This window comes from Manacus candei, unplaced genomic scaffold (assembly GCF_025592945.1).
Source record: "Manacus candei isolate 608988 ecotype Guabito, Panama unplaced genomic scaffold, ASM2559294v1 h1tg000015l, whole genome shotgun sequence".
Taxonomy (NCBI): Eukaryota; Metazoa; Chordata; class Aves; order Passeriformes; family Pipridae; genus Manacus; species Manacus candei.
Genome location: NW_026138063.1, coordinates 18,655,843 through 18,673,376, shown reverse-complemented (window position 1 = coordinate 18,673,376; position 17,534 = coordinate 18,655,843).

The following is a 17,534-nucleotide window of genomic DNA, read 5'->3' as shown; positions in this document are numbered from 1 at the left end:
GTGGGCACCTGGTACCCAATCTGAGTTTAAGCAGGATAAATACCCTTCCCCTTCTGACCAGGGGCAAACATCAACACTGATACATACAGTTTCTAGTCTTCCATCCGATGCTGCTTGTCATTCAAGTGGAAACTGATTCAGGAAGTTCTTTCACTTCAGAAGAAAAGCTGGGAGAAACAAATGAGAGGAAAAACTGTCATGTGATTCCTTGTTACCAGTCACAGTTATAATTCTAATTTGTAAAATGCAGCATACGTTATAGGAAATCTCAGGTGGGAATGATCCTTTACTATATTTTTCTTAATATGTAAAGAGGTGAACAGATGAGACCCAGCAAGAAAAAGAAGAAAGAGAAAACAAAAAGTTCCCAAGGTCTGTCTGGCTCTGGTATTTAGAGTTTTATTAATATAAGCAATAAGCATATAGAGAAATAGGAGCTGTGGAAGATCCTTCTCAACTGGTGGATTTAGACTGGTGAATTTGCTGTCCTATTCTGGCAAACCAAAGTTTTGCCATGTCCCTGCAAATACCAACAAGCATGTGGAGCCCAATGACATAAGGAAGAGCTGCTGCTCACAGAAATCTCCAAATCTGGTTAGAGTTTTCCTCTGACAGAAGTCCCGTTCCTGAGCAGCCTGTGGTCCCCGCCTGGCTTATCCTTTGTCAGGTATCAACTAAATCTTTGCAATTTTTGTGCTACAATCTGCTGTTTGCAGAGTCTGGAGGAACTGGAAATGGGTATTGTTGGGATAATTCAGAAACAGCAGGAGTTTTGTGCATTGAATGCTTGTGTTTCTCAGCTGAAGTCCAGTTTTCAACTAGCCACGGCTGAACTGAGAACAAAAATAACCACACGATTTGAGTTTTGATTGAAACAGCTTTCTGAATTATTTGCCCCAGCTAGAATCCTTGCACAGACCCATGCAACAGAAATAGCAGAAGCATCTGAGACAGGGAATTACGTGTCCCGTCGGCCAGCCGAGCTGGATGGGCTGCTCCATTGTACATATTTATGGATCTGAGTTGAACCCTCAGGGTAAAAGTGAACAAAGAATAGACTGTTTTTCTCCTAAAGCATCTGGGTGTAAGTCTTATTTTGCCAGCAACCGTGGTGTTTATGGGCATGTTTTACTGGAAACCTGCTGCTTCTCACAACGTTTCCTGAGTGACTGTCTTAGTAAAACTGCATCTGGAAATGACAAGCACACAGCTGTAAATCTGAAAAGCAGTGTGCAGCCCTAATAGCTAGCAGCCACAGCACAGCTGTCCTGCTGAACATTGGAAAGATTTACAAAGACAAAGCAGAGCAATGAATACATTTCTGAGTGCTCTGTGATCACATTACACCTCTTCCTCTTCAAAGATTTTTTTTTGTAGACATAGAAGGGACTATCACCGCTCTTTAAATTAATGCCTTGGGCAGGTAACCTATTACTGCTTACCTGCCTAAGGCATCCAGAATTTCTGCCCTTCACATATCTTCCAAAGTAATGGCTAATGCTGTATTATATCATTTCCATTCTCACCTGAGTTGGATCCATGACAAGAGCAAGGGCAGAAAATGAGCCAACTTGAAATAAAAATACTATTGTTACTGTGGTGTGCACCATTTTGTGCAATACAGGGAGTGTTCATACAGTGGAATCCTCACAAAATACACATGCAAGAGGAAGAGATGAAGGAGATTTGTGCTTTTCATTATCATGTGCCCTAAGCTGTGAAATCCCATAACCACTCTGGATCTCAATCTCCTGGTGCTCTGAAGTGCAATTGCAAGGAAACAGTGGCAGGAAGTGCACAGGGGAAACAACCAACACACATCAGAAATACTGACTTGGTTGACAGAAGGAATCGTTGCTCCATTGGACCAGTCATTGTCAGGAAGGACGGGGGACTGGAGCCCAGGTTTTGAAACATGAACAACATGGCATATTGCCCAGCATTGCAATGAAATGTAGTTTCTCTCTTCTGTATAAAAAGCTAGGCAATAACCTACTCACTAAAAAAAAAAACGAAACCCAAATATTTGAATAATAATATTAATAATAAAATTACTAAAAACTAAAAAAATATTTTTCATTCCTAAATCGAAGTGTTCTAATTCTTTACTTCAAAATATTTTTCAAATGCCCTGCAATTTTACAAAAATGTAAACACACCATCTCACTTGACTTAAGCATTTTTGCAGTTCCTGAAAAAAGTAACACTTAAACATATTAATATGTAGATGCGTGTTTGCGTAAAACTAGGTGTCTTTGGTTTTAAACTAGATTGTTTGCATAAAACTAGGTGTTAATTTTATGCATATAAATATACATATACATATGTACATAAGTACTTAAAACCTGTGCACTTCTGTGCTCGGTTTTGGATTTACAATGGCAGAAAACCAATCATTCTCTAACTGTTTTGCTGAAGGTGATCCTAGTGGATGTGTACTTAAACCTGAGCAAAAGCCGAGCTTGCTAATTTTGCATCTGACTAGTAATTTCATACCTACTGGAGGTTTCAGAGAAGGCTGAATACAGACTTTAGAAATTCATTAAACCCCCCTTTCTGTGAACCCAGATATCTATATTTTTGATAGTTTTTACATAAAGACCTGCAAATGGCTTCACCAAATCAAATAAGCCTCCAGCCAGGACTTGTCTTTTATTTAGAAGCAAATATGTTGTTTATAGGTTATTCATTGCCTTCCCATGTCCCCATTTATTCCTTTATCTATTCTCTGGTTTTGGCATTTTTCCAATTTTACAGAATTACATTTTGCCTCCCTGAGCCATGTTTCCATAGAAGGAGGAGTTGATGAAGAGGGAATTCTCACCTTGTGTCCTTTCTGGCTACCTGTGGATTCGAGAAGTGCCAAGGTTGGGCTGGGCAGCAGCAGAAATGGCAGCAGTGCTCTGAGAGGGGATTGGCACAGCTGGACTGGGCACAAGGTCGGTGAGGCTTCAGCAGAGCTGGGCACTGCTCTGCCCCACGCTGTCCTGGGGACTGCCACTGCAGGCTGTGCTGCTGTGCAGTCACACTTCTCTGCCTCCCTCCTGCCCAGGCACTTGCATCGTGGTGGCTTTTCCACCCAAAAGCACCCCCATGATGTGACCATAAAGGGTAGCAGGGGTTGCTATGCACTCCCACCTCCACACCACCCAGAGCTGCAGAACTCGTGGGGTCACAGGACAGACTATCAGGGCCCTCAAGGTGCCCAGATGAACGTGCTGCTCTCCCCTTTTCAAATAACGTAAATGGGGTAAAATGGGGTCCTTGAGAATCACAACTCTGGGGAGAAGGAACTGAAATGTCTCTTCTCCTTGACAGTTTAGTTTATTCCTGTAACACAGAATGTGCTTCCAGGACCACAAAAAACACTTTTTCTTTTTTTTTAGTTCTTCTCTCCCCCTACTTTTAAAACCTTGAATTTACCTTTAGATTTTAAAACACTTATGTAGGATTTGGGAAGAGTCAGCAGCCACTCTGAAATACCCATCATGATTAAATCCTCTAAAAACATTTCCTATTAGCCAGGCACAAAGCAGCTGGCTAGAGGCGTACCACTGTGTTTCTCTGCAGTGCCTTCCTTTGCTCTGGCCCTCAGTTAACAGTGATGATAATGCTCCTCACTCAGTTTGTTTGAAGATTAAATTAGCTGCTATTAGTTCAGCTCTTTGAAGATGTACCCAAAGTGGGAAGTGCTAAGTATTATTAAATGAATTTTAGCCATTAGACCCTTGAGAAATTTTGTTGCTTTGTATTAGTGCTGGAGCCACGGTGAAGCCTGGGCTGTGGTGCACATGAGCATCCCAGCCCCTGGGTCTCAGTGAGTTCTGCTAAGTGCTAACTGAGAGTTTCTGTCCTTAAACACAGTCCCCTTAAAGACATTTAAAGGAGCAGGCTGTACACTGACTTTAAGGTTGGTCTTCACAATTAAGAGAACCTTTCATTTTCCAAGTGCTATCTCGGAAAATTTCTCTGTCTCTTTTTTTAACTGAACTTTAAGGAAGCAAATTGTCTACACGATTTATTAAGCTGAACTTTGATTTAATTAAAAAAAAAATATAATCTGTCAGCCTGTCTTTCCAGTTTAAAGAAAAATAGCCAACTACACTTCCCATTAAATTCCTCCAGATTGGAAAGGGTGTAACAGAGGCAAGATTTGGGTCCTTATTAAAGCCCTCTAGTGGTAGTTATGCTATTCATCAATATAGGAAATTGCCACACTACTAGACTATATTATTTGGAATCATTAATAGTAAAGTAGATGCAACTAATAGGATAGGAAGAAGAGAAATTGTTAGCAGCAAGGTAAGTCTTTCAATACAGAAATAATTGTGATTTATATAGAGAGAGTAGTAGAAATTCTAAATGCCAAATCATATGAACAGAAAAGGCAGCAAGTGCCACCCTAATCAAACTACAAGGCCTGTCCTCCAGGAACTGACAAGTGATACGGACTGAGAAAGCTTCTGCAAAATCAAAGTTGATCCAGTTCTCCTACTTACAGAGTCAGAGTATCTAAAACTCAGGATCTGAGAGTACTGGTGGCTTGCTGTGGAGAAGTTGCCAAAGAATGAGCTGCACTGGTAACACAGCTAAAGGACATCTTTAATTTCTTAAGGCCATAAATCTGCCACTTTTCAACAAAATTATGGTATTTTTCTTAGACATCTTTCCTTCCTCTGTTAAGTTCTCTTTCAAAACAAATACACAAATGATACAGTCTGAGGCAGCAGAGACAATAACAAATAAGTATTTCAGTGAAAATATTGCTGAAATTACAAAAAAAACCCCAGAGCTCAAATAAGAAAAAAAAAACCATCGCGTCAATAAAATCAGTACCACTGCTATTGTAACTTGTCCTACATCATGGCTGCCTTTTGCAAAAAGAAACTGTCAACAAAATTAACACTTAATTTAAGCTTAATACAGTTTTAATAAATATAATAAACCTTACCTTTTGTTTCTAGAAGCAGTTTCAGGATTTTAACAATAAATCTGACCTGCCCAGAGCCTGTCAAATAACCAGCCTGCCTGTTTCAGCCCCGGGGCTAATGGACTGTCCGTATATTCTGCATAGGATTGTACCCGAAGCTATTTCAGTTGTTGAATGGCTAAACAGTAGCTGATGTGGCTGGCAGAGCATTCAGTGTTTCTCAAGAGCGACTCTCCCAGAGTTTTCTGGGAGATAAAAGCTTTACTGTGATGGTTCTGAGTGTTTCTTCAGCGTCTCCTCTTAACCATCTAGAGGATTTTCTGGAGTGCTTACATGAATGGAGGTGCTTATTAGGAGTGCTCATTTCAAGAAAGTGTTTTGAGAGTGCAACAAGAATTATAATAGACAGTCAAGAGATGCTTTGGAGAAATGAGGTTGGTACTGGAACAGGCAGAACATCCTTGCTGAATAAAACATTCTTGCGAAAAATATCCAAATTAAGCATGACAAGAGATCATTTCCAGAAGGGAATGGTCTTTGCCCTGGGTACTTCACCACTACTTTTCTCATGTTCCATGAAAGCTCCAGTGTATGAATCATCTTTGGACTTTCCCAGAAAAGTGTTTAAGACATTTATTTGTATTGTAAACATTTGCTAAAGTAATTTTTAAAAGGGCAAAATAATAGAGTGGCCTTGATTCATACAGTCATAAAAACTAGAATAATAAAATGTATGTTGTTTTGTTCCCAGTTATGGTATTAAACAAATAAGACTTCAAGTAAACAAAGAAATATGCATCACTTACTACTATAAGGTTCTCTGAAAGTTACCTTTGAAAAAGGATGATCACTTGGTAATGTATAGGCCATGTCCAATAAAAATGTACAATGAACATACTGTGTGGCAGAGTTTAATTTCCTGACTCTTGTGGAACTTAAATCTCAACTTTAATAAGACTGTGCTGTTGCACAAAGGGCATGGTGAAGCAATGGCTACAATGCAAGCTGAGTGCAGAAAATTATGTTCTTTTCCTGGATCTGATTGGCTTCCAAATTTATACATGTCACTTCTACAGCTCAATTTCCTCCTTGATAAAAACGGGACTAACAATGGTTTCTCACCTTTGACATTCATGGATGAAAAGTGCTAAGTATTTTTAATTCATGAATTTATCAACCTCAAGCAGAGTTGTGACCTTGAAAATGGAGAAGTTCCAAAGAGTCTGCAGAGGCTTCTGGGGAGACCCTTAGTGCTATTTATTTTAACAGGCAAGCACGTGGATGTTACAGTGATGTTGCAGGGCTGGAGGATGAGAGACAGCAGGACACGTTAGAGAACGTGGTGGTTTTCATGCCCAGACAGAGAGAATTATGAAAGCACAGCACTGAGCAAAGGTTGGAATAAGCCCACCATACCTAAATGGAAGGGCCTCTCCCCTCCTGGGAGATGTTGAACAAAGTTTTGAAAAACTCTCCATGCTTCAGACCTATATCTTATGGATTAGCTACAGCAATCAGTCATAACTATTGATTAGTGTAGCAATAGAGGGGAACTCACAATAAAACCTTCTCAGTAAAAATCCCTTGAGAACATTTTTCTTTTTTAAAGCATTAAAATGATCAAGGAAACTGAGGTTGGGTTCTGTAAATCTTTACTAAAGAATGGCAAAATCAAGACAATTCATCATTTTGAGTTCCACAAATTCTTCCTAAGAACATTTTTCATATGGAAGTCAGCTTTAGTCCATTGGTATTTCATAATTCTACATAAAAATAGACCAATAGTTTGGCTTACAAAAATATTCAGTGCTTTATTGACTTGCCTTTTTGCCTTATTGCAAAGAGAATTGGAAAGCCCTGAGTGAGTTACAGCTGAGGGTTCTGCAGCTTTTCACTCTGCTCTACAATTTCCTTTCTGCTCTTTTAGCCTATGTTAATTGTGCACCATGGCTGTCACTGGAGCATGTGTCCCCTGCTGCACTGAATCACCAGAAAGCAGCTCTTCCAGTCCATCTGTGACAGCTCCAAGCACAGAGGAAACACTCTCTGGATACGCTGATTCAGTGTGGCAGGGGATAAGTGGGCTGGCAGAAGTGGCTTTGTGCATTTTAATAACTGACGAAGAAAGGGATGGGAATGACATTCAGGAAGTTAAACAGAGAATATAAATTTTCTCTTCTCGACTAACCCAACAAGCTTGTGCTTAAGTTGCATTCTCAGGGGTTAGAAATTTAGTTTGGACAATGAAAACTGCATGCATCTCTCATAAAATATTTATATTATACCTCGTTGTATCTTGTATAACAGATGATATACATTTTACCATATAAAAACATACCAGTGTGCTTCAAAAGGTTTGCTTGTGGCTTTGTTGTTGTTGTTTTGTCTTGTTGGTGATGGAAATTAGTAGCTTTTCTAAAATTAGAGAATGCACAGAAAGAAAAAGAAAAGATCAACCAAGCAAAATACTTTTCAGGATTACCCTACAGGTACTGCCAGTATCTGTGTGGGTAAATACCTGCATAACCTTTGGTGCTGCAGGTATGTTCTTAAATCTGATATACACAATGAGGTTTTTGTCCAACAAAGAACTAGGTACTGTTATCTGTCATATAATGTGTACATATGAAATCTAGAGATTAATACATGACATTTCTTTTAACAGTCTTAGATCATGTTGCTAAAACTGGAAAGAAATGTTGGATATCAGGAAGAGACGGAAAATAATTTCTTTTCTTCTGAGCCTTCCACACAGATCAGACTGAGACTTCAACAACTTTTCTCACACAAGTACAACAAATACATCACAACACTTAAATGGAGCAGATATCAGTGGGACTCTCACATAAAAGCATTCTGCCTCGTAGGGAAAATAGTGACCCTATGGATTTTTCAGTTACAATGAAGTTATGGTTTAGTGAATCCTAAAATACCCTTGCGCCCTGTCTTAAGCTGCTGTTAAGTATTTATGTTCCATGTCAAGCTATGGACCAGCTTTACATGGATGTGATCAAGCTTCTCTAGGAACTAAGGGTTGCCTTAGCTATTTATTTTTTCCTTAGTCTCCTTGACAGAAAGGAGTTTAGGACACTTTTAACAGAAGAAGAATTGCAAGTGGGAGATATTAATATTTCTTCCCTGGACTAAAATGCTTTTAGTGGCCTTAGGAAAAAAAAAAAAAATCTCTCACCATCCCAGTAAACAAAAGAAAAAGGAAAAGCATTTTTGATAATGGAAGTTCACAAAGCCTTGTCAAAACTCTTTCTGACTTTCCCAAATGTGATTAGCAACATTTGACCAGCTGTAAAGATAGTGTGTGTGCCATAATCTTTAGCCTTTCAGTCTGAACTGACTGTAAAAGACTCATTTTAATTTAAAACATAAACAAATCTCTTATCTATCTTTCCTATTTTGGAAGATCAATGCAAACATAACTTAATAACTAATATAAGCAATAAAACTGCTGCAAGGAGAAATTTATAGGACATTAATCTCTAGATTCTGTATTCAGACTGGAAATGATTACATGATAATGGAGTAAATGCTTTGCTAAGTGAATACAAACTTAAATACTGTATATATCAAACGTGGACATGCTGAAGAATAAATCTGCAGTACATTAATTTACAGAAAGAACTTTCTTAAATGAAACCTTCTGAAATAATAAGTCCAGGGAAGTGAGCATCATTAAAGGCCATCATTAAAGGCCAGGAAGTAAATTCAATGTGAGTCTATTAAATGAGAGACAGCAAAGTTTTCCATTGAAAACAGTGAGAAAATAACGACAGTCTTTAAAGTTTCCCTCCACCAGGTAGGAATCAACTATTTATGCAGCCTGGAGATGTTTGAAATTCATTAATTAAAATGTTGCAAATTGTGGGGTTACCTGAACACAGAAGACTGCAGATTCTGTAGAAATACTTCTTCCACAAGGAGAGGGCATATAAAAATATATCCCAAGATGGTACTGTTCAGTCACCAGGCCTTCAACTCATCATGAAGGGACCCTGAAAGTTCACAGTGGTTTGCACATACACATTCCACTCCTACACTCAGTCCCCACCATTTAAAAGTCAAATTCTATGTAAGACTTAGGCTGCAACGCATCATTCATCTTTTTTATGAGAAAACATATGTAACTATACTAACAAATGTGGTTCTGCATGTAAAGTCCTGGCAACCAGCTATACACAAATGGAGATCATCAGAGGTCAAGAGGAAGCAAAATCCTTCCCACCCTGGTTGCTCTAAGGCAGTACTAGCATTGCAGCATGGCCATTTCTGTAGTTCCAAGTCAGCTGTAACCCTCAGAGTCTTGTGAAGAGTTTGGGTAAGAAAGCCACAAACAAATTTCTTGTTTTATTTTCTCTCTGTCTTCTCAAAGCAATTCTATACCAATTTAACTGGACAAACATAAAGAAAGGTATTTCCCTTTCTCCCATTCCAGTGACCTTCAGTTAAAATTAAACCTGGTTACACTGCTGCAAATACCTTCTCTGTAGAAGGGAAACGAGGAAAATGGATTATTTAATAATTAGAATTGATGGTAGCCCATCAAGAGAAATTGTAAGATGCCATGTTGTATTGGGTTTGTGTGGCAAGGCTTTGGCAGTGGCAGAGCTACAGGAGTGCCTTCTCTGAGGAGGTGTCAGAAGCTTCTCGTGTGTCCAACGGAACCAATGGCAGTTTACACAAATTAGGCCTCCCTACAAGGTGTTAAAGTGCCTTATAAAAAGAGAGGCCCAAGATTTCAATGGATTAAACATTGCTTCACTCAGTCTTGCTCAAGCTCTCATTCTGAAAATTGAACTGTGCCATTTACGTCAGTTCAGCTGCGCAACACCAGGTACAGCAACCTGTTTTTATAAAAGCACATCTTTGTGACTAATGGCCATCTATCAAAACAAAATGCTCACTTCCACTGATAAGTGTATTGCAGGAAGACAAATAGCAGTGTATTTGTTGGCAAATAACATTTCCCAACTTGAGGAAACAGCTGGGAAAGGCGATTGTCAGACAGGTTTGAGAAGCACAGAACAGACAGGAGTAGCAAGAAAGGTGAGGAAACATGACCTCAACTCCACCCAAACCACAGGCCACCCACATAAATTCTCCATTACTTATGGATGAAATAGGGATTAACTCTTCCCAGCTTATTTCTGTTTTCCTGCCATGCCTGAAAGCAGTGACCTGTGGCTGCAGCTTCTGCACAGGCTCAGGAAATTCCCAGTCAAACCCTCTGCATGTCTCTCACCTGAACCTTGGGAGAACTCCAAGAACACAGTAGTCAAAGTGTGTTGCAAAAAAGGGCCATGTCCATACCTGGACACACAGTGAATAGGAGATCAAGGAAAGAGAACAATCCCCAAAGCAACAGCCAGTGAAACAGCTGAAAAAAACTCACTCTTTCTCTCCATCTCACACACACAGAACAAAATAAAGGAATGAAAAGGTGCTAGTGAAATGAAAGGATAGAAATGGAAAAGGGTAAAGAGCAAGAATGTAGAAATTTAAAAGTAAAGATAAATAATGGGAAAAAAAAACAAAAAAAACAAACCAAAACAAAACCAAAACAAAACCAAAACAAACAAACAAACAAACAAAAAACCCACAAAAAAACCAAATACAAACCCCAAAAAACCCTGCCCCCAACCTGTCAAAAAGAGTTTTGGGAAGCTTAGCTTGGAAGAAAATCTGAGTAAGAAGGCAAAACTTCAACTTATGAGCCCCAGAGGGATGTCACAGTATTCTGCTAGTTTTCCATCAGAGATGTAAAAAAAACTGAGAGCGCAATGTTTATTGGTATCCCAATGTCATGCCACTGCTGGTATATATATGAATAACTGAAACCAGACCTATACATCTTTTTCTCTCCAATTCTTTCCAGCTGCTTCTCTAAGTGTACTGTCACAATCCCTGGAGCAAGAGGTTTGCTGTTATCCCTTTGATAGCACTCACATATTTCTTTTCCAATTTTTATTTTGTGATGCTATGTTGAGAAAGCTATCATTCTATGTAGTCATAAAAGAGAGCTGAACATGGTAAATGGATGGTCCCTCCAGTGTCAAAACTTTTGCAAAAATTGCTATTATTTCCCTGTTAATAAACGTCTTGGTTTGGATTTTTGAAAGTAAACCCTTTTACAAAAATCTTGTACTGTACTCATCATTGGCCTCTTTTACCACACAGCAGCCTTAAGCAATTTGCAGTCAAAAAGAATAATTTACACTAACTTTCCATGAACCATTTATGGATTCCACCTGAACTGGAGTCATTGTCAAATCAGCACAGAGCTACTCTGTATGTAAATTCAATGATGATGTCCTTTATTAAGCCTACAGCACACAGGATAAAATACCTTAATTATTCACAGTTTTTCCTCTGGTTACTTTTCTTTTTATTTTCCTTCTCACTCTTTCTTGAGTCTATCGCCAAGAGCTCAGTGTTTTTGAAAAAAAATTTCAGTATTGCAACTTTTGTGTATGTGCACTTAGAAGTGATTCCTGATATTCTGTGCTCAGGTGGGAGGAAATGAGTGATAGGGATATTAAGGGCTCTTCAAGGTATCCAAGTAATTTTGAAAAATGTAAGCCAACCACAACTAGTTGACAAGGACTTAGCACCCATGTAGTTCATATTACAGGCTCTTCGAAATGATCTTCCATCCCTTTCAAGTCACAAGGTCCCCATTCATTTAAGCTGTGCAGGATCAATCCCACTAGGCCAAAACATATGCCAAAAGACTGCCAGAAACTAATAGCCAGGACATTTGACAGTAACACTTAATTCCCTGGAGGAATATGGGGGTTTACCTGATATGACTAAGAGTTATGTCTTCAGAGAAGGCTTTTCTGATAAAGCCTCTGATGTATCAGCTACAATCACTGTGACTTTTAGCTCTAAACAAGAGACTCTCATGCACATTTGCACCTTCCCACAGCTATTCCACACAATGCCAACATCCTGTTCTATTCCATATTGCCAAATTGCTTTTCATAAATTAGGGTGGGGTTAATTTAGCAAACTGTCCATCAGAAAGGCTTTGCAGAGTAAGGAGAAGTGACATTTTATATAAAGTGATATTTCAAACACGTCTTCATGAAAAATGTCAAAGAAAAAATATTCTAAAGAAAACGGACAAGTTTGCAAAAAAACCCCCATTGTTAATGGCACACGGTGGCCAACAGCAACAACAGTGGCTGAGGCTGGGACACTGCTGCAGAGCAGAGACTGCTTCTCTCCTAACGACTGTAAGCCTACGATGAACGCAAATTTGAGTGAGGAATTTGAGACTATTATTAGCTTTCATCAGTCCCTCTGTGGCTTATTCACAGAATCTGGACAGATCCCAGAAGCACTGCTTCTCAGCCCTCATTAGGCTTTGCAAAATGAGCCTCCCGTACTTGGAAATACCTACTTGGCACGGATTCTCTCTTCTCTCTCGTCTTTCAGTGGGTGTTTTTTTTTGCAATATTCAGGATTCATACTGGGTCAGACCTTTTTTCAGGAGAAGGGCTGAACCACACTCACAGCTTGTAACAGTAAAGGGAAGGCTGCTCGTGTCATTATTTCTTGCGGCTGCATACATACATCAACTAAAAACCTCTGCATAAAATGATGTTCGCATTCAAACATCAGGAAAAAAACCCGTCAGGACTACCTTTGTCACTGTGTGCCCTCGCTCTCTTTGATACACATACTGCATGCATCAGGCTCACTCCCTTTCAAAAACAGAGAATCAGTGACCTGTGAAAATGTTCCTGATCTTTCAAACATGAGCTCTGTTCCCTCAGCCTCTAATCAAACAGAAAGATAATTTATGTAATGAACCATCCACAAAAGGCTTTTATTTAGAACACACAAACGTGTGTCGCTTTCTGCTCCTAACAGACAGCACAGCAGCACAAAAGCAAATTCATGTGGATGGGCTGGTAAATAAATAGTCTTTTAACAGAGTAGTCCAATGTTAAATTCACTTGAACTAGGCAGATAGGAGTTAAGTTTGAGATGCTCAGTCTCCTGACTGGAAAGCTCAGGTGGAGGTCAGCAGAGATGACTTGTGTGAACAATATAGCATCCAAAAATAATTGGTTTGCCTGCTAGAGAAACAGAACTACCAAAGTCATGAACACTTTCTGTTTTGAAGAATGGGCATCAGTAGTGCCAGCTGACAACCTTCTTTTGGCTGGATTCTGGCTTGTTGCCTTCAAGTGTTTCATGGACCTTTAAAGTAATTCCAAATTTTTCTAACTCTTCACATTTAGTTCACCAAATTTTTCAACTTCAGAGAGATATATTTGATATTTATAGTCACTAAAATTGCAAGGTGATTTCAACAGACACAGTTCTTTTCTGTCTCATTCTTCATGCTTCTCTGACACAATTTCTACCACCAATTCCACCATTGTTGTATTTTTTTTCCTGCATTTAGACTAATTAAAGAAGTATCTTTGGTCCCATGGTGTGCTCATAATAGTAGCTTTTTTGCCTAAAGGACCAGTAAACAAAGAAAAAAATCAGATCAGTTAATTGACTTTACTGAAAAGAATTCTGATCTTTAAAGATTCATATATGAGTTTTTAGTGAGTTTTTTTCCATGTAGTAAGTTTTTTTCCCCTCAGAATTTTAAATGAGCTAGTTAACAAAAATTTGTAAGCAGATTTTGGTGTATTTTTGTGTATATAAAGGCCAGAAAAAACAAAAAAAACTATGATGTTAATGGGAGATTCAGTTGGCATTGAATATAACCACAACCAAGGTTTAGAGTTCTGCCTCATAGATGTTTTACAAAACTGACAAAGCCTTCCAAATGCTTCATAGAAAATATTCAAAATAAAGCAGCAGTATGTCATGTGTGCAATTTTTTGTTCTTTGAAAAACCAACAATAATTCATTCAGTTAGCATCTTTAAAAACATACAATTAGGGTTTCTTTTCAGTAGTATTCTGTTCATTATTGCAAAAATAAAAATGAATCATGACAAGTGGACTCAAAAGACTATAAATATTACTGTTAATTTGGGGATATTCCACTTTTCTGGAGGCAAGAACTAAGAGTTGGGAATTTGCTATGTCTCAATGGAAAATTTTTTATCATTAGGCAGTACCAAGAAAACCGCTTGTTCTCAACATACTTTCCTTTCCATAAACCAGAGAGCCAGATTTTTTGCCCAGAAAAAGAAAGAGGAATAAATGAATTTCATATAAACCACCAAATGTTTTTGGTCAGACCTCAGTTATTTTCAAAAGCTTCATGGGGTGGTAGTGGTTCTGTTTCAAATTAGGGAGATGTCCAAGCGGCACACATCAGATCGGGATCTGACTTCCTCAGAACACAGGGATGCTGCGATCCCAGGCTGATTCAGTTTACTGTAGAAATAAAAAGCATATGCATAGATTTAACATGAACACAACCAAGGAATGCAGGTGTTTGTTTTGGAGCTTCATCTGCACTATTTCCTAGACAATGTCTAATTTGCCTGTTTCGAAACCACTGACTGGGCAAAGGTTGGCTTGCCCAGAAACAGTTTCTTCTTTTCTGTGAAGCCTAGATTTTACACAACATATCTGGAGTCAGCTAGTTCCCAGTGTTTAAACTTGCTGCTACTCCCAGAAAAATTGTATTTCTCATTATTCTGCGATGTTGAATCGCTAGTCTACAGCTGAACTCATCCATCAATCTACAAATCATAGATTTTAATATGAAGACCCAGTTGTACTGCCACTGAAAGCCATGTTGTAACTCTCATTGATGGACACTGCCCATTACAAGGAATACAATGTATTTATAGCAGACATGCTTTAGAGCATTTGGAGCTTTGTACACATACATTTATATACTGCATAGCATTAATTTCTTAGCGGTAGTAAACATGAGTCTAAATACTGCCATGACCAAAGCCACACTAATCAATAATAATGATGATAATGATGAAATAATCACCAACATAAAACTTAATTCAGGAGGTAATGGTTATAGAATTTTCACAAGGAGACCATGAAAAATTCAAGTACACACTGATACATGGAAAACAATGTGTTTGTAGCACTGGCCAAATATTCTGTATTTAAGTTGTCTTTAGTTTTGGCCAAATCAACAACATGGTTCCTTACTGAATGAACATGCTAAAACCTTTCCTGTAAACATTATACAGGTAACATAATCATAGAAAGATAGAATCATAGAATCATTTAGTTTGGAAATACTTTTAAGACCATGAAATCCAACTATTGACCCAACACACCAAGTCCACCACTAAACCATATCCCTAAACACCACATCTCTATGGGTCTTTTAAATGCTTCCGGATATGGTGACTCCACCACTTCCCTGGGCAGCCTATTCCAATGTTTGATAACCCTTTTGGTGAAGAAATTTTTCCTGATATCAAATCTAAACCTCCCCTGGCACAATTTGAGGCCATTTCCTCTTGTCCTGTCGCTTGTTACCTGGGAGTAGAGCACGACCCCCACCTGGATACAACCTCTTTTCAAGTGATTGTAGAGAGCAATTATTTTCCCCCAAACCTCCTTTTCTCCAGGCTAAACATCCCCATCTCCCTCAGCTGCTCCTCATCAGACTTGTGCTCCAGACCCTTCCCCAGCTCTGTTACCCTTCTCTGGACTCGCTCCAGCACCTCAATGTTTTTCTTGTAGTGAGGGGTCCAGAACTGAACAAAGTATTCAAGGTGCAGCCTCACAAGTGCCTAATTACTGGAATTAATTCCCTTTTTCTCTAAATCTGGAAACAACCTTCAGAACTTTCCTACTTGATATTCCAGTCCTTTGCAGATTGGATTCCGAGTTTTTTTCTTGGACAGACGTTAAATAAAGTCACACACTGTAATCCAAAATTTTTTCTTACCTGACTGCATGATGCACGACAGGGGAAAGATGGAGGTGCCCCAAAACTGCCATTCTTCATTGTTCCCCCTCTTTTGTTTCCTCACCAGTCTTGTAATCCACAATAAAACCCTCTATTGAGAACCTTTCTTAGGCAGTTCACAAGTCCACCTCTAAAGTTTGTCTGAAGCTCTGGCTCAAACAGCTAATTAGCGATCTTACCTTTTATAGTCTCCTCTACCCTTTAGTTTGCTAACCCTAATCAGCTTTGCCCATTTGAATTCTCCCCCACATGCTCAATTCCAACTAAGCTGACATTTTGTCAGGCTGGTCAGCTTCTTACCTTCCTTTCAGTCAAGCTTGATAGTTTGATCACATAGTCAAGACACAATTACTCTGCAGGCAAGAACTGCAACCTTTCCACTGTTTACTTTGTCTGAAAAATACCAGAGTTAGAAATGCAGTATTTGAAACTTTTTAGAATGGATAAGATTTTCACATAGTTTAAAGGTGAAAGGCAAGAAAATATTTAAAAAACAAACACGAATTTTCTTGTTATGAACTCATTGTTCAGACAACATGAGTGGCTTTTTCAATTTATTGATCGTATACTTCCATCAAGACTAGCTCAAAGAGGAATACAGCTCTAAAATTTTACTATAGTGGAACTTCTTACTTTCTTACACTCATTTTTAGAGACAGTTTCAACCAGCATAGTACATATGAGGAAAAACAACTAAGGAGATCTGCACAATTTAGTAGCCAGGTTTAGCTTTTCTTATTGATTGTAAGTATGAAATAGACTATAATTAGCAACTCTACTGTTTCCCTAAAATAGCCTCTGGAATCTCAGAAAATATGAGCTAAAAATTTAGAGCAATTGCTCTGCATCATTTCTGCAGAGGAATGTGACTACTGAGACATTCACTATCCTTTATTTGCTAGACAAGGACAGACCTTTTAGACAATTGACTTCGTCTATGCAGATTACTGACAAAGGATGTTAAAAGGTCACTCTAAATGGTGTCCCTTCAGGCCATTTGGGCTTGAGTTGTCCTGTCCACAACTTATTTGCCATAGTCCACTGCTTTTAGGTAGATATGAAAAGAGCTTTGTGCAAAGCACATATTAAGACATCTCTGCATGACCTTCCTCTACTTTTTTCAAAGATTTTGGACAGACCTCATCTTTGTGGCAAAGGTCAAATGGGAAACATCTTGAAAAGAGCTACTGAAGCAACAAGGGAATGTGAATCTTTGTGCTCTTCCGCTCTCAGCCATGAAGCTACTGTACCTTATAAGTAACTTCATGGTTCTTTGATCCTTTGAGATTATTTATTAAAAAATAAGCCTTTGAAAGCCCTCTTTATTTTCAGTTTGAATCATATAATTAAGGGGAAGAGGTGGAAGCACACTTAAAATGTATTCACTAGAGTCACCTTTGTCAGTTGAGGGGAATGGTCTGTATTTACAAGAGATGAAATACAGGTCCACAAAACATAATCACAGAGAATGTATTGGTATTTGAAAATGACAGTTGTACTGAAAAACTTCATTTTGAGTAACATTTTATTACAGAAATCTGACAGTTTGGGAGGCTTGATCATTTGTGAAGTTTCTAATACTATATTCTATTCTCTTTCAGGATCCAAGACAAATCATTCCAAGTCTGCCCAGCTTCACAGGTTTTAGTATGATTATTTATAGTTTAAGATCTTACTGACATGCCCTCCTATCAATTCCATTCCAAAGCAAACAGTTGTG